General features: G+C 42.4%; 1 long non-coding RNA gene across 1 annotated transcript in view; it reads left to right on the forward strand.

Annotated features, from left to right (window-relative positions):
* Positions 1 to 19,801, forward strand: part of LOC147378129 (uncharacterized) — a 42,998-nt gene that overhangs the window by 19,844 nt on the left and 3,353 nt on the right. The window contains exon 3 of the long non-coding RNA XR_015151358.1: positions 5,650 to 5,785. This is a non-coding gene — a long non-coding RNA (uncharacterized LOC147378129). The remainder of the gene's footprint in view (positions 1 to 5,649; positions 5,786 to 19,801) is intronic.

A 19,801-nucleotide genomic window follows, 5' to 3' on the forward strand; every position in this document is an offset into this window, starting at 1 on the left:
TAATTTTACCTAAGTCCCATTTGTTTATTTTTTCTTTTGTTTTCTTTATCTGAGGATATAGATCCAAAAAAATATTGCTAAGATTTATGTTAAAGAGGATATTGCTTATGTTTTCTTCTAGAAGTTTATGGATTCTGGTCTTACATTTAGGTCTCTAATTCATTTGGAGATTATTTTTGTATGTGGTATGAGATAACGTTCGAATTTCGTTCTGTTATACATACTTGCCCAGTTTCCCCAGCACCACTTAATGTAGAAATTGTCTTTTCCTCATTGCGTATTGTGCCTCCTTTGTCATAGGCTAATTGACCATATATGCTGTGGGTTTATTTCTGGGATCTCTACTCTTTCTCATTGAACTATGTGTCTGTTTTTGTTCCAGTTACTATACTGCTGTGATTAATCTAGCTTTTAGTACAGTCTGAAGTCAGGGAAGGTGATTTCTCCACCTCTGTTCCTCTTTCTCAAAATTGATTTGGTTATACTAGCTCTTTTGTGGTTTCAAACAAATTTTAGGATTATTGTTTTTTTCTAGTTATTGTAAAAACTGTCATGGATATTTTGATAACATTAAATCTGTAGATTGCTTTGGATAGTAAGTCAGTTTTAACAATATTAATTATTCTGATCCAAGATCATGGAATATCTTTCTATTTCTTTGTATCATCTTCAGTTTCCTTCCTTGATGTCTTATAGTTTTCGGAGTATAGGTCATTCACCTTCTTTGTAAAGCTTATTCCTAGGTATTTTAATCTTTCCAATGCAGTTGTAAATGGAGTTGTTTTCTCCCCTTCTCTTCCTGATGTTCATTACTGGTATATAGAAAGACAACAGTTTTTTTTGTATTTAATCTGGTATCCTTCAATTTAATTTCATTTAGTAGTTCTAATAGCTTTTCGGGGGAGATGTTCAGTTCAGTTCAGTCACTCAGTCGTGTCCAACTCTTGGTGACTCCATGGACTGCAGCACAGCAGACCTCTCTGTCCATCACTAACTCTCAGAGTTTATTCATACTCATGTTCATTGAGTCGGTGATGCCATCCAACCATTTCATCCTCTGTCATCCCCTTCTCCTCCCACCTTCAATCTTTCCCAGCATCAGGATCTTTTCAAATGAGTCAGTTCTTCACATCAGGTGGCCAAAATATTGGAGTTTCAGCTTCAACATCTGTCCTTCCAATAAATATTCAGGGCTGATTTCCTTTAGGATGGACTGGTTGGATCTCCTTGCAGTCCAAGGGACTCTCAAGAGTCTTCTCCAACACCACAGTTCAAGGCATCAATGCTTCGGTGCTCAGCTTTCTTTATAGTCCAAATCTCACATCCATACATGACTACTGGAAAAACCATAGCCTGGACTAGACAGACTTTTGTTGGCAAAGTAATGTCTCTGTTTTTTAATATGCTGTCTAGGTTGCTCATATATGTCCTTCCAAGGAGTAAGTGTAATTTCATGGCCTGCAGTCAATATTTGCAGTGATTTGGAGCCAAAAAAAAAAAAAAGTTTATCACTGTTTCCACTGTTTCTCCATCTATTTGCCATGAAGTGATGGGACCAGATGCCATGATCTTCATTTTCTGAATGTTGAGCTTTAAGCCAACTTTTTCACTCTCCTCTTTAACTTTCATCAAGAGGCTCTTTAGTTCCTCTTCACTTTCTGCCATAAGGGTGGTGTCATCTGCATATCTGAGGTTATTGATATTTCTCCCGGTAATCTTGATTCCAGCTTGTGCTTCATCCAGTCCAGCTTTTCTCATTATGTGCTCTGCATATACGTTAAATAAGCGGGGTGACAATATACAGCCTTGATATACTCCTTTCCCAGTTTGGAACCAGTATGATGTTTCGTGTCCAGTTTTAACTTCCAGTTGCTTCCTGACCTGCATACAGATTTCTCAGGAAGCAGGTCAGGTGGTCTGGTATTCCCATCTCTTTAAGAATTTTCCACAGTTTGTTGTGATTCACACAGTCAAAGGCTTTGGCATAGGCAATAAAACAGAAGTAGATGTTTTTCTGGAACTCTCTTGCTTTTTTGATGATCCAGTGGATGTTGGTAATTTGATCTCTGGCTCCTCTGCCTTTTCTAAATCCAGCTTGAACATCTGGAAGTTGAAAGTTCGTGTACTGTTAAAGCCTGGCTTGCAGAATTTTGAGCATTATTTTGCTAGCATGGAGATGAGTGCTATTGTGTAATAGTTTGAGCATTCTTTGGCATTGCCTTTCTTTGCGATTGGAGTAAACTGACCTTTTCAAGGCCTGTGGCCACTGCTGAGTTTTCCAAATTTGCTGGCATATTGAGTGCAGCACTTTCACAGCATCATCTTTTAGGATTTGAAATAGCTGAACTGGAATTCCATCACCTCTGCTAGCTTTGTTCGTAGTGATGCTTCCTAAGGCCCACTTAACTTCGCATACCAGGATGTCTGGCTCTAGGTGAGTGATCACACCATTGTGATTATCTGGGTCATGAAGATCTTTTTTGTACAGTTCTTCTGTGTATTCTTGCCACTTCTTCTTAATATCTTCTGCTTCTGTTATCTCCATACCATTTCTGCCGTTTATTGAGCACATCTTTGCATGAAATGTTCCCTTGGTATCTGTAATTTTCTTGAAGACATCTCTAGTCTTTCCCATTCTATTGTTTTCCTCTATTTCTTTACATTGATCACTGAGGCTTTCTTATCTCTCCTTACTATTCTTTGGAACTCTGCATTCAAATAGGTGTATCTTTCCTTTTCTTCTTTGCTTTTCACTTCTCTTCTTTTCACAGCTTTTTGTAAGCCCTCCTCAGACAACCATTTTGCCTTTTTGCATTTCTTTTTCTTGGGGATGGTCTTGATCCCTGCCTCCTGTACAGTGTCATGAACTTCCATCCATAGTTCTTCAGGCACTCTATCATGTCTAATCCCTTGCATCTATTTCATTTCCACTGTATAATCATAAGGGATTTGATTTCGGTCATACCTGAGTGATCTAGTGGTTTTCCCCATTTTCTTCAATTTAAGTCTGTATTTGGCACTGAGGAGTTCATGATCTGAGCCACAGTCATCTCCCGCTCTTCGTTTTGCTGACTATATAGAGCTTCTCCATCTTTGGCTGCAAAGAATATTATCAATCTGATTTTGGTATTGACCATCTGGTGATATCCATGTGTAGAGTCTTCTCTTGTGTTGTTGGAAGAGGGTGTTTGCTATGACCAGTGTGTTCTCTTGGCAAAACTCTATTAGTCTTTGCCCTGCTTCATTCTGTATTCCAAGCCCAAATTTGTCTGTTACCCCAGGTGTTTTTTTCTTGACTTCCTACTTTTGCATTCCAGTCCCCTATAAAGAAAAGACATCTTTTTTGGGTGTTAGTTCTAGAATGTCTTGTAGGTCTTCATAGAACCGTTCAGTTTCAGCTTTTTCAGCATTACTGTGATATTGAATGGTTTGCATTGGAAACAAACAGAGATCATTCTGTCATTTTTGAGATTGCATCCAAGCACTGCATTTCAGACTTTTTTGTTGCCTATTAGGGCTACTGCATGTCTTCTAAGGGATTCTTGCCCACAGTAGTAGGTACAATGGTCATCTGAGTTAAATTCACCCATTCCAGTCCATCTTAATTCGCTGATTCCTAAAATGTTGATGTTACTCTTGCCATCTCCTGTTGGACCACTTCCAATTTGCCTTGATTCATGGACCTAACATTCCAGGTTCTTATGCAATATTGCTCTTTACAACATTGGACTTTACTTCCGTCACCAGTCACATCCGCAGCTGGGTATTGTTTTTGCTTTGGCTCCGTCTCTTCATTTTTTTCTGGAGTTATTTCTCCACTGATCTCCAGTAGCATATTGGGCACCTATCGACCTGGGGAGTTCATTTTTCAGTGTCCTATTTTTTTTTGCCTTTTCATATGTCATGTGGTTCTCAAGGCAAGAACACTGAAGTGGTTTGCCATTCCTTCTCCAGTGGACCACGTTTTGTCAGAACTCTCTACCATGACCCACCCATCCATCTTGGGTGGCCCTACATGCCATGGCTCATCTCTTAGTTCCATTGAGTTAGACAAGGCTATGGTCCATGTGATCAGAGATGTTAGGGTCTTATATATATTATCATAACATCAGCAAATAGTAACAATTTTACTTCTTCCCTTTCAATTTGAATGACTTTCATTTCTTTATCTTACCTGATTATTGTATCTTGAACTACTGCTATTATATTAAATAGAAACAGCAAGAGTGCGGATTTTTGTCTTGTTTCTAACTTTAAAGGAAAAGTTGAAAACTTTTCACCATTGAATATGATGTTAGCTGTAGGTTTGTCATTAATGGCCTTTTTTTATGTTGAGATATACTCCCCCTATATCAATGTTGTTGAAAGTTTTTTTTTTTAATTATGAATTGAAGATAAGCTTTTTCAAATGGTTTTTCTGCATCTATTGAGATTATCATTTGATTTTTATTATTTGTTTTGTTAATGTGGTGTGTCACATTGATTGATTTATGAATACTGAACCATGCTTACATCTCTAGAATAAATCCCACTTGATCACAGTGTATGATCCTTTTGCATACTGATGAATTTGGTTTGCTAATATTCATTGAGGAATTTTGAATCTACATTTGCCAGAGATATTGGCCTGCAATTTTCTTTTATGGTATTCTTGTAGTGTCTTTGGTTTTGGTGTCAAAGTAGTGGTGGCCTTGTAGAATGAATTTAGGAGTATTCTATCCTCTTCAGTTTTTTGAAATAGTTTGGGAAGAATAAATAATGGTTTGCTGATATATTTGCTAGAATTCCCCTGTGGAGCTGACTAGGCCTTGACTTTTATTTGCTGTAAGTTTTTTATTTTTTTATTACTGATTCAATTTCAATACTAGTAATTGGTCTGTTCAAATAGCCCATTTTGTCTTGATTCAGTATTAGAAGATTGTATATTTCAGGAATTTAGCCATTTCTTCTAGGTTGTTCAATTTGTTGGCACATAACTGTTTGTAATATTCCTTTATAACTGTATTTTTATGACATTGGTTGCAATTTTTCACATTTTATGTCTTATTCTTTCCTATTTGGGTCCTCTCTTTTTTCTTAATGAACCTGGCTAAAATCTTGTCAATTTTATCTTAAAAAAATCCCCAAAAAACAAAAAACAGGTTTTGATTTTATTGATCTTTTCTGTTGTTTCTGTTGTCTCTAATTTGTTTCCATTCTGATCTTTATTATTTCATTCCTTCCGTTTACCTTGCCCTTTGTTCTTCTTTCTCTAATTCCTTTAAATAACAGGTTAGGTTATTTGTTTAATATTTTTCTTGCTTCTTTAGGTAGGCCTGTATCAGTATCAACTTTCCACTTAGACCTGCTTTTGCTGCATCCCACAGATTTTAGATTGTTATGTTTTCATTTTTATTTATCTCAAAGAATTTTCTGATTTTATTTTTGATTGCCTTATTGACCCCCATTGTTTTTTTGTTTGCTTGTTTGTTTTTTACTAAAATGTTGTTTGGTCCCCAAGTGTTTGTGTTCTTCCTGTTTTTCTTCCTATAGTCTATTTCTAGTTTCATACTGTTATGGTCAGAAAAAATGTTTGATATGTTTTCTATCCTCTTACATTTTTTAAGGTTTTTGTTTTTTCTTTTGTCTATCTTGTAATTTATCCTGAAGTATATTCCATGTAAACTTGGATGGAGTGTCCTGTGCTACTGCTGCTGCTGCTGCTAAGTTGCTTCAGTCATGTCCGACTCTGTGCGACCCCATAGACGGCAGCCCACCAGGCTCCCCCATCCCTGGGATTCTCCAGGTAAGAACACTGGAGTGGGTTGCCATTTTCTTTTCCAATGCATGCAAGTGAAAAGTGAAAGTGAAGTCGCTCAGTCATGTCTGACTCTTAGCGACCCCATGGACTGCAGCCTACCAGGCTCCTCCGTCCATGGGATTTTCCAGGCAAGAGTACTGGAGTAGGGTGCCATTGCCTTCTCTGGGAGTGTCCTATAGATAACTATTAAGTCTAGCTCGACTAATATGTCATTTAAAGACAGTGTTAATTGCTTTTCTGTCTGGATAATCTGTCCATTGATGTAAGTGGGGTATTAATGGTCCCTACTATTATTGAATTACTGTCAAATTCTCCCTTTATATCTTTTAATATTTATGTTGTAAACTTGTGTGCTTCTATATTATGTACATATATGTTTATGAATGTTATGAACTCTTCTTGTATTGATCCATTTATCATTACATAACTATTCTTTTTTTAAAGTCTATTTCATCTGATAGAAGTATTGCTAACCCAGCTTTCCCGTAACTTCCATTTGCATGAAATATCATTTTCCATTTTCTCCCTTTTCAGTCTGTGTTTGTCTTTATCTCTGAAGTGAATCTCTTGTAGGCAGCATATAGATTGGTGGTTTTATTTTTAATCCAATGAGCCATTCTATGTCTTTTAGTCCATTGACATTTAAAGCAATTATTGATAAGTATCTGGTTGTTGCCATTTTGTTGCTTATTGTTAATTGTTTTCTGGTTGTTTTTGTAGTTCTCTCTCCTTTTATTCTTCTTTTTGTCTCTTCCCTGTGGTTTGGTGATTTTCTTTAGTGCTATGATTATATTCCTTTCTCTCTAGTTTTTGTGTATCCATTAAAGTTTTTTTATTTATGGTTACCATGGAGTTCCTATATGTTGATCTATATCTACTTGATTTAAACTGATAGTCAAAATAAATAAATAAATAAACTGATAGTCATTTAAGTTTAAGCACATTCTAAAGATCTAGATTTTTTACCCCCCCCCCCACATTTTGTGTTTTTATGTCATATTTTACAACTTCATATCTGTCCCTTAACAGTTTATTGTAGTTTTAGTTGATTTTTACAATATTTTGTCTTTTAGCCTTCATATTAGCTTACTTAAGTGGTTGAGTCACAGGTTTTTTAAAAATGTATTTGCCTTTACCTGTGACATTTTTCCTTTCTTATAACTTTTTATTTCTTGCTGGAGATTTTTAATTTTCATATAAAGAAGACCCTTAAACATTTCTTGTAAGAAAAATTTAGTGTTGATGAACTTTTAAAATTTTTGCTTGTCTGAGAAGTTCTTTATCTTTCCTTGTGAATAATAACTTTGCTGGACAGAGTATTCTTGGTTGTAGATGTTTCCTTTTTAGGACTTGAATCTATTATACCTCTCCCTTCTGGTTTGCAAAGTTTCTTCAGAAAATCAGATGATAGCTTTATGGGCTTATATAGGGCTGTTTTTCTCTTGCTGCCTTTAGAATTCTCTCTTTAACTTTTGCCATTTGAATTATGATGTCTTGGTTTGGATCTCTTGAGTTCATCTTGTTTGGGGATCCTTTGTTTTCTGTACCTGGAAATCTTTTGGTTTTTTCTTCAGGCTTAAGAATTTTTCAGTCATAATTTCATCAAATACATTTTTTTATCCCTTTTCTCACTCTTCACCTTCTGAGACCCTTCTAATGTAAATGTTAGTACATTTGATGTTGTCCCAGTGGTTCCTTAAGCTATCATCATCATTATTATTTTTAGCTGCATTACATGGCATGCACGATCTTGGTTCCCGATCAGGGACTGAACCCATGACCCATGCAGTGGAAGCACAACATCCTAACCAATGAACCACAAGAAAATTCCTAAACGATCTTATTTTAAATTTTATTATTATTGTTGTTGTTGTTCTGAATGGGCAATTTCCATTATTCTATTCTTATTCTATAAAAGCATTACTTATATGTTCTTCTGTATCACCTAATCTGCTCTTAACTCTTTCTAATGTATTTGCTATTTTAGTTATTGTATTTGTCATTTCTGTTTTTTATTATGCTCCTGTGCTTTATTAAAATTCTTACTGTGTTCATCTCTTCTTTTCCCTAGTTCTGTTGGCATTCTTCTTATTATTACTTTGAACTCTTTATCAGGTTAATTTTTTTATCTCTGTTTTATTAGGTTTTTAAAAGTTTCTTTCCTTGTAATTGAAACATATTCTTCTGTCTTCTCATTTTGACTTTTCTTGTCTCTATGAAATTAGGTGGAACAGTGATCTACCCTGTGTCCTTGAGCAGGAGCATCACTGTGCAGTCTGCATGTGCCTGGTGGCTTTGGTGGGAGAACTGGATCTGGAGTGAGCACAGGCTGCATCTTTCCTTGGGGTTTGCTGGTAGTTATTACCTTGACGGGAGGTGCACTATGATCAGATCTAGGTATGAGCTGGGCTTCTCCTACGATCAGTGGCCATGATTGCCTGTCAGGGGTGAACTCAGGGTCCAAGGTGCTGGAGCAGGAGCCTTGAGGGAGCTGCTTTCCTCCTGGCTGTGACAGCAGTCTCTGCCTTGGTTTTGGTTATGGCCAGGGCCTGAGGGCTTGGGGCTGCACTTCTATGTTGGTTTCACTTTTACTTGGTGTGTATACCTTCACTTTTTTACTTTAGAGGCTGGGTCAGGCCTGGATGCATTGGTTTCACTGCTGCCAGTGATGTCAGGCTCCACCCCAGAGCTAGTTTCACTCCTTCTACGTGTGGGCAGGGCTATGTGCCTTGGTGAGGGCTACTTCTGCCCTGGTCAGAGGCAAGGCTGAGATCCAAGCTGACTCTGTTTCCTCTCATTGACAATGGTAGCCTCGCCCTGGTGGAGAGCAGCTCTGGATCAAGAGGGGCTGAAGGAGGAGCCAGGTATGGGCTGGAGGATGCACCGGGGTGATTATGGCAAGTCTGTCAGAGGCTTGGGCAGTTTTCTATCTGCTGCCTCCATGCTGTGACCAGGAGTGAGCAAGTCTATGTGTGTGCTCTTCAAGAGCTGTGTCTGGGTTTCTTACAGGTTCTTTTCAAACCAGCTAAAGGGCTAATCTTCCTAGTGTTAAACTCTGGGTTAGGGTGCCTAATATGGGGTGCAAACCCCTCACTCCCAAGGGAGCATTTCAGCACCAGTGGTATCCCCTCCTCTTCTGGGTTTCTCACCAGGGGTGTGCTTCTCCTATCTTCCTACCAGATTCCACCCGGACCTTTATATTTAGGCTTGGTTGTGGAAGAGATGTCTTGCTAGTTCTCAGGTTGATTTCAGAAAGAGTTGTTTTACATGTAGTTTTATTTTTAATATGTTTGTGAGGACAGGAGAACTCATCTCTCATCCTTGACCACCTTGATTTCTCTGGAGTGCTCATATTTTAAGCCCTCAGCCCAGCAGGCCACTGCCACTGTGATGCCCATTTGAAAACTCGATACAGTAAGTCCCCTATGAGCAAACAAGTTGTGTTCCGAGAGTGTGTTCCTAAGTCCAATTTGTTCATAAGTCCAACAAAGTTAACCTTGGTAACCAATAACACAATAAGCAATATTATACTGTAATAGGACCATAATACTTTTCACAGAATTAATACATAAGAAACAAAAACATAAAATAATAAAGACAGTATTTTTAATCTTACAATACAGTACTTTAAAAAGTATAGTGTAATAGCTCACATTGAATGAACAAGCAAGAAGAATTACTGACTGGAGGAGGGAGAAGAGCTGGGAGATGGTAGAGCTGAAGGATCATCAGTAATAGGAGATGGAGGGCAAGCTCAATTTCATTCATGCCTGATGTTGATGAAATGCACTTTCACATCTTTGAAAGTTCTCAACTTAAAGGTTCATATGTAGGGAACTTACTGTAGTGTCCTTTTCCAGGTGCAGTGGACTCTGATATCTAAGTAGGTCCTATATGCTTTATGATAATACCCCTGGTAACCCTCTCTGCTACCTGCCCTCTTGTAGAGAAGTGATCTACCCACAGGCAATGAGGGAGAGTCAGAGCTGAATCCCAGAGACCACCCATCCAAGCCAGATCACAGTTCAGCTGATGTCCACTCAGCCCTCGTGTTCTAGTCCAGCCACTGGGAAAACCCACTGAGGCTGAATGGGGGTGCCACCTGTCCTAGCATCACTCAACCCTGCCATTTTTTCCTGCCCTCCTACCCCCTCAACTCTGAGCCTGCGTATTTGGCCCCCATGCACCTAGGAAAACTCCCAAGGAATCTATCCTTGAGCCTGGGTCTTTTTTTGAAAAAAAAAAAAAAATTATTTATTTATTTGTTGATGATAGATCATATAAGAAGAGGCGGCAAGAATACACAGAAGAGCTGTACAAAAAAGATCTTCATGACCTGGATAATCACGATGGTGTGATCACTCACCTAGAGCCAGGCATCCTGGAATGTGAAGTCAACTGGGCCTTAGGAAGCATCACTATGAACAAAGCTAATGGAGGTGATGGAATTCCAGTTGAGCTATTTCAAATCCTGAAAGATGATGCTGTGAAAGTGCTGCACTCAATATGCCAGCAAGTTTGGAAAACTCAGCAGTGGCCACAGGACTGGAAAAGGTCAGTTTTCATTCCGATCCCAAAGAAAGGCAATGCCAAAGAATGCTCAAACTACCACACAATTGCACTCATCTCACATGCTAGTAAAGTAATGCTCAAAATTCTCCAAGCCAGGCTTCAGCAATACATCAACTATGAACTTCCAGATGTTCAAGCTGGTTTTAGAAAGGCAGAGGAACCAGAGATCAAATTGCCAACATCCGCTGGATCATCGAAAAAGCAAGAGAATTCCAGAAAAACATCTATTTCTGCTTTATTGACTATGCCAAAGCCTTCGACTGTGTGGATAACAATAAACTGTGGAAAATTCTTCAAGAGATGGGAATACCAGACCACCTGACCTGCCTCTTGAGAAACCTATATGCAGGTCAAGAAGCAACAGTTAGATCTGGACATGGAACACCAGACTGGTTCCAAATAGGAAAAGGAGTATGTCAAGGCTGTATATTGTCACCCTGCTTACTTAACTTATATGCAGAGTACATCATGAGAAACACTGGGCTGGAGGAAGCACAAGCTGGAATTAAGATTGCCGGGAGAAATATCAATAACCTCAGATATGCAGATGATACCACCCTTATGGCAGAAAGTGAAGAACTAAAGAGCCTCTTGATGAAAGTGAAAGTGGAGAGTGAAAAAGTTGGCTTAAAGCTCAACATTCAGAAAACGAAGATCATGGCATCTGGTCCCATCACTTCATGGCAAATAGATGGGGAAACAGTGGAAACAATGGCTGACTTTATTTTTCTGGGCTCCAAAATCACTGCAGATGGTGACTGCACCTATGAAATTAAAAGACACTTACTCCTTGGAAGGAAAGTTATGACAACCTAGACAGCATATTAAAAAGCAGGGACATTATTTTGCCAAAAAAGGTCTGTCTAGTCAAGGCTATGGTTTTTCCAGTGGTCATGTATGGATGTGAGAGTTGGACTATAAAGAAAGCTGAGTGCCGAAGAACTGATGCTTTTGAGCTGTGGTGTTGGAGAAGACTCTTGAGAGTCCCTTGGACTGCAAGGAAATCCAACCAGTCCATTCTAAAGAAGATCAGTCCTGGGTGTTCATTGGAAGGACTGATGTTGAAGCTGAAACTCCAATACTTTGGCCACCTGATGTGAAGAGCTGACTCATTTGAAAAGACCCTGATGCTGGGAAAGATTGAGAGTAGGAGGAGACGGGGACGACAGAGGATGAGATGGTTGGATAACATCACTGACTTGATGGACATGGGTTTGGGTGGACTCTGGGTGTTGGTGATGGACAGGGAGGCTTGGCCTGCTGCAGTTCATGGAGTCGCAAAGAGTCAGACACAACTGAGCAACTGAACTGAACTGAACTGATAGGTCTTATTTGTGGCACACAGGATCTTCAATCCTTTCTAAGGCATATGAGATCCTTTTGTCAAGTTGAAGCATGTGGGATCTTTAATTGTGACCTGCAGGATCCAGTCTGCCAACCTGTGACTGAATCCAGACCCCTGCATTGGGAGTGTGGAGTCCCAGTCACTGGACTACCAGGGAAATCCAGAGCATGAATCTTTAGATTCCTGTGCTGTTGGATTTCCTTGTTCTTGTCATTAGCTAGCACTTGTCATCATCAGTGTGCTAGCCCATCTCTAGTGGGTTTTGAGTTGGAGTTGCCTCAAAATTATCCAGAGGTGCACATTCAGGAGGTCTGGGGCACAGGCAGGTGTACTTTGCCTTTGCTGCTGCTGGTGATGTGGGGGTGGGGAAGGGGATACCGTGAGAACCACCAGGGCAGAGGGAGAGCCAAGGCCTGCTGGAGTGGGGTCTTGGCCCTGCTACTCTCTAACTGTGTGGTCTTGGGTAAGAGCCAGGAGCTCCGTGGGCTCACTCACCACATTTCTAAAGTGGGGATGCCCACACCTGTCTCACGCCATTGTTTCCAAAGGGACAGAGAAGGCAGCAGTGATGGAGATTCACTTTTGGTCCCCAGGCAAGTGTGCCCTCTGTGTCCACGTCCTCATATCCCTGCAGTACCCACATCCCCAAGGTGTACCACAGATGCCCCGGTTCCTCCTCACAGGGCCACAATGTCTTCAGGAAAAGAGAAGGAAAGGAGAAGTGAAGATAAGGAAGTTCTTCCAACCACTGCCTGACTTTCAAATGATAAGAAAGTCTATCACCAACCCTCCTCCGACAGGCTAGGCATGCAAATAACAGCAGCTACTGATCAATCTCACTTAGCAGGAGCCACTGCTGTAAATTTATGTTTTGTCATTAATCCTCACTACCCTATGATCTTTGCCTGTTTATCTCCTCCAGCTTTCCAGAGCGCTGTGCTGAGCCCAGGGGCAGGTAGTGAAGCCAGGATTGGCAGCCAGATAGCCTCTTTTGGGGCCTGGCTGCGACCACGACCTGCACTACCTCCATGCAGGCTCCAGGCCCTGTTCATGACCACTGTCTTTCCTCCCCTTCCTCCTGAGATGGTCCTCTGGAAGGAATTCAGAACACAGAAGAGCCCTCTCCTCCAGCCCTGCCCACTCTCTTCCCCGCGACCTCAGACACTCTGCTTGTTTCACATGTGTCTAAACTAGGCATTTTCCCCCAGGGAGGTCAATTTTAAATTCTGTTTGTCCAAACTGAGTCTCTTGGGATGCTAGCTTGGTGGTATCCCCAGCTTCATTTCACCTTTTCCCGGAAAGGGTCAGCCTGGGACCCTTCTTTGGACCTAGTTTCTTCTGGAATCTTTAGTGGAGGGCTCATAGAAAGAGAATGAGATATTTCACAGGAGCTTCTAGTTTATAACCTCTTCTGCCCCTTGACTCTGCAAGAGCAATAATGGCTACTAGATGCTGTGCTTATATTCATACATCTAAATCTGTTATTTTACAAGTGAAGAAACCCAGGTACAGAGATGTTGGATAACTTATCCATGGTCACACAGCTAGTAAGAGGCAGAGCTGGGTCTGGCTTGAGAGACCATAGTCTTAACCAGTATCTGTCCTGACTCATGCTCAGCTACTGCTCACAAAATGCCTTGTCAGTCTTCCATTTTTCCTGAGGGAGGGCTTAGAAGGCAAGTTCTTGCCTGAATGGGTTGTGCAGCTCTTCCTTCCTGGCTCCCTCATCATCTTGCTGGCTCTTGTAGTGAAGGTGCTGTGTCCAGGTCCCCAGTTTCTCTACAAAGTGGCTCCATTTGCAAGTGTTTCTGCCTCCTTGGGATTAGGGTGAAGGGGGTAGGGTTTTTGGAGTGGCAGTTGAAGACACAGGCGTGATTTTGAACATTGCCATTTCCATGAAGGGTTGCCACATTAACAGTCTCTGTACTTATTCATGGAGCTTGTATCCACTACTGCATCTCCCCTCTTTGACTCCTCTTCATCCTTTGGGATCCTGTGGCTGTCACAGAAGGAAAACTCTTTATTCAAGAAATTCACTTCATAGCCTTTGTAGAACAAAGCTTTTCCAGCCCTAATGAAAGGGGGAAGCAAAACCAGCATCCAGGGCAAGCGTTTCTTATTAGACATGTGCTTCATAGGACCTGTTTAGAATCATGGCCTGTTTCTAATGTCTGCATTTTCAGAAGTCCCCCCTCCAGATGGCAGTGCATGCTTGGCTTCTAGAACCCATCCACGCCAGCCATTTGCACTTAGGGTCTGGCTCGTGTGTGTCTTCTCAGACCGGTGGTGCACTGGACAGGAGAGTAAACCCTGCTTTGCAGAAGAGAGGATGAAGCAGGCAGGGTAGCCAAGAATGAGACTGCATCAGGATGGGAGGAACTGGTGACAGTGGAGGACCCCTCAGAGCCTGGTTGTCTAAAATATGAAAGCAGACGTCCACCCAGAGACAGCTAGTGTGCCATGCCTTGAACATATGGCCCTGGGGTCAGAAGGACTCTGCTCTTCCCTGGCTGGGCCACCTGGAGAGAGCTGCTAAACCTCTCTGAGGCATAGTTTCCTCACTTCCAGTCCCGAGTGTTGTCAGAGTTGGATGAGATCATATTTTAGAGAGCCAGGCCAGATCTAGAACCAAGGCACACTCCAAGGCTCATAGGCATGATATTTACACCAATCTCATTGGCAGAATGGAACTTTCCTTGACTCTTGCCCTTCTCGTGGGAAAGAATTCAGTTGAGAGGCATAGAACAGTTTTATGTAGCAAAGGTTGTATTAAGTAGAGTGAAAGAACACTCCTGAGAACAAATGAGAGAGGGCTGTCTGGAAACCAAGAGCAGCCCTGCAATAGGGTGGGGCTGGACTTTTTAGAGTGGTGGTCCCTCCCTGTGTCCTGTGCCATTTGACCGACAATTGAAACCCAAGGCGGAGGGGTGGAGGCCAAAACCATAAAGCTAATTTGTTACAAATACAGCATGATAAACCCTGGGTTACCTTGAATCACCTTTTAGGTCTTGATGCACCTGTGCCAACTGTGCTGGTGGTTTTATCTTGCTTGGTTCTGATATGACTGGAGACCTAGGGGTGGTCCTTGACCACAGAGGGAGGATATCTGGGTTTGCTCTGACCCCCCAGAAGGAAAGACCAACCATTCAGGATGGGGCAGGATCTGCTCATGTCTGCCTAGCTACCTATCAACCTGGAGAGAATTAAAAAGTCCCTTTAGCTGGCTCTCCTGCTGCCCTTTAATCCTACTCAGATAAAATCAGTCTTTCCCTTCTGAGCTCACTGATTCCCTTTCTGATCACTTGCAAGCAAAAGAAAACCCTCTGGCCACTTAAGTGAAAGTGTTAGTCACTTAGTCGTGTCTGACTCTGCAGCATGATGGATGGTAGCCTCTCGGGCTCCTCTGTCCATGGAATTCTCCAGGCGAGAACACTGGAGTAGATAGCCTTCTCCTTCTCCAGGGGAGCTTCCCAACCCAGGGATTGAACCTGGGTCTCTCTCATTGCAGGCAGATTCTTTATCATCTGAGCCACCAGGGAAGTCCTATAATCAATAATTTAAAATGTCTGATTCACTCTTCTAAATAAAAACTCAGTCTCCTTCCTGCCTCCCTAGGCTCACTGTGCTCTCTCCATCATTAAATCCCCTCCAAACTTTCAACAGTTTAAAAAATATGAGTAAGAAGTGCATGACTCATGTAACTGGTTTTCAGATATTTCCTGGGACCAGCTGCAGCATGGTGGTTAGTCTTGCCATCATTTGACTGCTTGTTTTTACATACCTTGGCAATTCAGACAAACCACCCATTTCACATCTTTTGCACACTGTTTCTGAACACTAGCTTATGGGAAACTCCCCATGGCAAATCAACAGTGGGGAACACCCGGAGTCCTCCAGGTGTCATTCTTCCCCATTCTCTTTGGGGTCAGAATTCCCAGTGGGGACCAGAGTCTGCTGTCCCCAGCTGCTGTGGCTAGGCCATGGTAGAGTACAGAATCAGCTGTGGCTCCCTTGGTGAGATCCAAGTCCTGGGGCTGCCTGGATCTGGCTGAGCTGCTTAATTTCCAGCTTGTTTAGTTTTCATCTGTAAAATGGGGATAGTGCACCTTGGTGGGACTGTTATAAGTGTCATTAGAGACTTAGTCTGGGGCTGGCAGGCAGTGAGCCCTCTTCATGGTTAGTGTTGATATCATGTTGACCAAAAAAAAAAAAAAAAAGCACAACCTAAAAGTTGAGAGGTCTAGGGGGTTTTTTGGCAGACATTCTGAGGACTTCAAGCCTGGAACACCATATCTCAGATGTTCTGAGAGATTGCTCCAAGGAGGCAAGGGAGGAGCCAGAATCTAGGAGTTTTGGCAACAAAGACTAGGTTCTTGGAAGATCAAAAGATCATTGTTAATCAAAGAAAATAAGATATCTGAAGTTAAAGAATTTAGTGCTGTTATGTGTATGGGAAGATGCAAGAGTCTGAGCTTACTGGAATCATTGATTTGATGTGTACCTCTGCTGTGCCAGGCCAGTATCCTGTGCTTTCTTATCCTGAGTCTCCTTGGGGTGCACCACTGGGAGAAGAGGTTGCTGCAATGACTGACTGCTTGAAGGCGAGCATCCTGTTTCTATCCTGAGTTCCCTCTATGCTTACTGTACGGTGTCTGTAGTGTGATGGCTTGATGGCTGCAGCATCCTTTATTTACTGATATGGCAGGTGACATTTTCTCATCCACAACCCCCCATCTCTGTTAACACTGTTATCATCATGCCTGCTTGCATTACCTTATTTCTCTGAACAGCTCTTTCGAAAGCCAGAGGGCAAGTTTCTGGTTCGTGCTGACCATGGACCCCATCTCTGGCCATTCCCTCTTGATCGTGGTGCCGGCCTGGCATGGGCATCCTCATCCATGCACAGAGGCTCCTGGAGGCTTTTGGGGAAGTGTCGTGGGTGAGGATGGGCATTCAGGAGTTTGTTACAGCCTCTTCCATCAAGACTTTCAGTTGAATGAGTGCCTGCCTTGGCTGCATCTTTCCCTACCAGAGCCCCACTCAGTTGTGGCCCCTCCAGTTCAGTGGCATCCTTTTTGCCTTCGGTGTATGAAACAGTTAATCTGACCTAGTGCTGCTGTAGCCCCAAACCAGAACATGAAGGGGGGTTCCATGGCGAACCCCCAGGGTTTATGTAAGCTGTGCTGCCTCCTCACCCAGGCTGCCTGCTGGCAGCTAGGAGCTTGAGCTTAACTGCAGTTGCTGCCTCTTTTCATCAAAAAAGAGAAAGTGCAACACTCAGTTTCACCAATGTGTGAAGGTCTTGACATGTTAATACCTGGTCAAAAAGGTCTCAGGTTCCTAATAGTGAAACCCCACAACCCAGTTTGGGACTTGAACCCACTGTCTTTTAATTGAGATCATATACCTGGTCTTAGGACTTGGTGAAACTCAGGCTCTTTTATGTCTTTTGCAGAAAAAATTCAGTGAGTGACAAAGTGAACGGTAAAAAGTGTTTTTGGTTCAGAGAGATACATATTCCATAGACAGTATGCAGTCTGGCTCAAAAGGCAAGAGCAGCCCCAGGACATGGGGTCATCTGGGAAACAGAGCAGCCAAGGGAGAAACACATTCCACAGACAGAGTATGGACCACCTCAGAAGGCAAGAGGCCCTGAAATATGGGGTGGTTGGTTTTTAGGGGCTGGGTAATTTCATAAGCTAATGACAGGGAGGATTATTTCAACTATTTCAGGGAAAGGGTGGGGATTTTCAAAAACTGCACCACTGCCCACTTTTGGCCTTTGATGGTTGACCTTGGAACTGTCATGGCACTTGTGGGTGTGTCACTTAGATGCTAATTACAATAAGCGTATAATGAGGCTCAAGGTCTACTGGAAGCTGAATCTTTCACCATCTTGGACCTACTTTTTTCTAACCAGTTTATGCCATATCCTCAAGGGCTATGTCATTCATTCCCTTAAAGCTTCTGCCCTGCTTCCCTTCCTCCTGTTTCAAAAGGACTAGGAAATCCATCAATTGGAACCAGATTTGGGGCCTACCCTCTCCTTCCCTCCCTCCCTCTCTTTCTCCTCAAACCTATACGGCATGTTAAGTCTCCAGCAACCCCTATGTTAATAACTCTGGGGGGTTAAAAGTAAACAAAAACATGTCCCTTAAGTTGTGGGTCACAGACAGTTATCTGAATGATAGTCTTCTGAATAATAATGCGTAATACCTAGAGCAGGAGAGTAACCTTCAGACCTCCGGCAGAACAAAGGAGGGCATGAGGGTTGTGGCTTGAGTGGGCCAGAGAAGACTTCAAGGTGGGAAGGGCCTCCTGTGGGTGTCTTAGGAAGAGCAAGTGTTGGGCATGTGGGCCTGGAGAACCATGATTCCTGGTAGAAGATCCAAGATGATGTGAAGGCAGGATGATGGGGTATAGCCCCAGGTTCAGGCATTCTTATGGCTGGCTTGGAAACCTTCACCCTTCATGACTCATCCCCAGGCTGCCCTTGTCTGAAGGTTCCTGTGATTTTCCTCTAGGTCCCAGGGTACCATAATCCACATAGTGCACTAAATGGAATAAGAGTGTTGTTCCTGGGGCAGGTGACCACATCCTACTGGACTCTGAGTTCTCAGCTTGCATAGAATGCAGTTCCACATGTTGTAGGGTTACTTGCAGGATCAGATCACAGTGATCTCAAATAAGGAACTTGCGTTTGGGCTTTTTCTTGTGGAAAGTAGGGAGTTGCTGTAGATTACGTGGGAAAGGGGTGTAAGCAGATAGGGTAGGGGGTCCAAAGAGAAAGAGATCTAGACATGTGTGTGCATACTCAGTCACTTCAGTTGTGTCTGACTCTTTGTGATCCAATGGACTATAACCCACCAGGCTCCTCTGTCCATGGGATTCTCTAGGCAGGAGTACTAGAGTGAGTTGCCATGTCCTACTCCAGGGGATCTTCCAGACCCAGGGATCGAACCCATGTCTCCTGCATTGCAGGCAGACTCTTTACCCACCTAAGGTAAACAGTTTTGGCCTAAGCTGTTTTGGGATCTAAGTCTGGCCACAGTGCTTGCTGTTGAACGGATCTCAGTAACTGATGATCTTAATGGAAGTGAGGGAATGCAGGAACTAACGGAAAGCAATCAAGAAACAATACTTCTGTGATAAAACAGGGTTCTAGTTCCTCCTCAAGGGCTATACATCACAATCTGATACAGTCATTGAGGTCTGCAGGATCTAAGGTCCCCACCTGGGTGGACAATGGAATATTAATATTGACCTTTGTGACTTCAACTAGAGCTTGGACTCTGTTGACCTTGGCCTCAATTTTATGCTTAATTTTCCTCTGCTTCAAGCCCCCATCATGAATATGCATGTTCTCTTAACTTAATACTTTCCCAATTTTGCCTTTTGGGGAGACACTGCTTTAGGAAATTTCCTAGGTGTTCTTACTTGCTGCAAGTAATAAGTCCTCCCTTCTTCTAATCTTTGTCTTGGCTTTGTCTTTTGGCTTGACCACCACCAAGAGGCCAACCAAGTTTTCAGGATAACAGGGACATGGTCAGATTTTGTGTTACAGTGATTTTTCTTTGGGGGAATATTACACTGGAGGCTTAGGGAACTGGCTAACTCTTACTTCTTGCCCTGATCTAACACTTTGTGTCCTGAGCCTTTGTGAGAGATTGGACCTGGCCATGGGGATGGGAACAAAGGCCAGGAGGATGGATCTGAAGGTACAAATTAAAAAAAAACAAAAAAAAACCCAAAACCTTTCTCAGGATGATCTGGGCTGAAAGCAAAGAAGCCCGACTACAAGCGGCTTTAAGAAGAAGGATTTGTACCTTATGCCTTGACAGGAACACAGCCAAGAGTGGCCCAAGAGTTTGTGCACTGGCTCCAGATATGCTTGGAGACCTTTTTCACCTTCCACCTCAGCCATCCTCTCCCTGCCAATGATGCTTCCCCAGTGGTTGAGGGAAGATGACAGCCTTTCCAGGCAGCAGCAGAGAGGGCTCCTTTTCAGCCCCTCCTCATTAGTAGAGAAAACCTCCTTCCCCAGGAGGCCCCAGCAGAAGTCCCAACACATGTCATTGGTCAAG

This window comes from Bos grunniens, chromosome 2, assembly GCF_055505025.1.
Source record: "Bos grunniens cultivar Pamir isolate PY7600 chromosome 2, Bosgru_T2T1.0, whole genome shotgun sequence".
Lineage (NCBI taxonomy): Eukaryota > Metazoa > Chordata > Mammalia > Artiodactyla > Bovidae > Bos > Bos grunniens.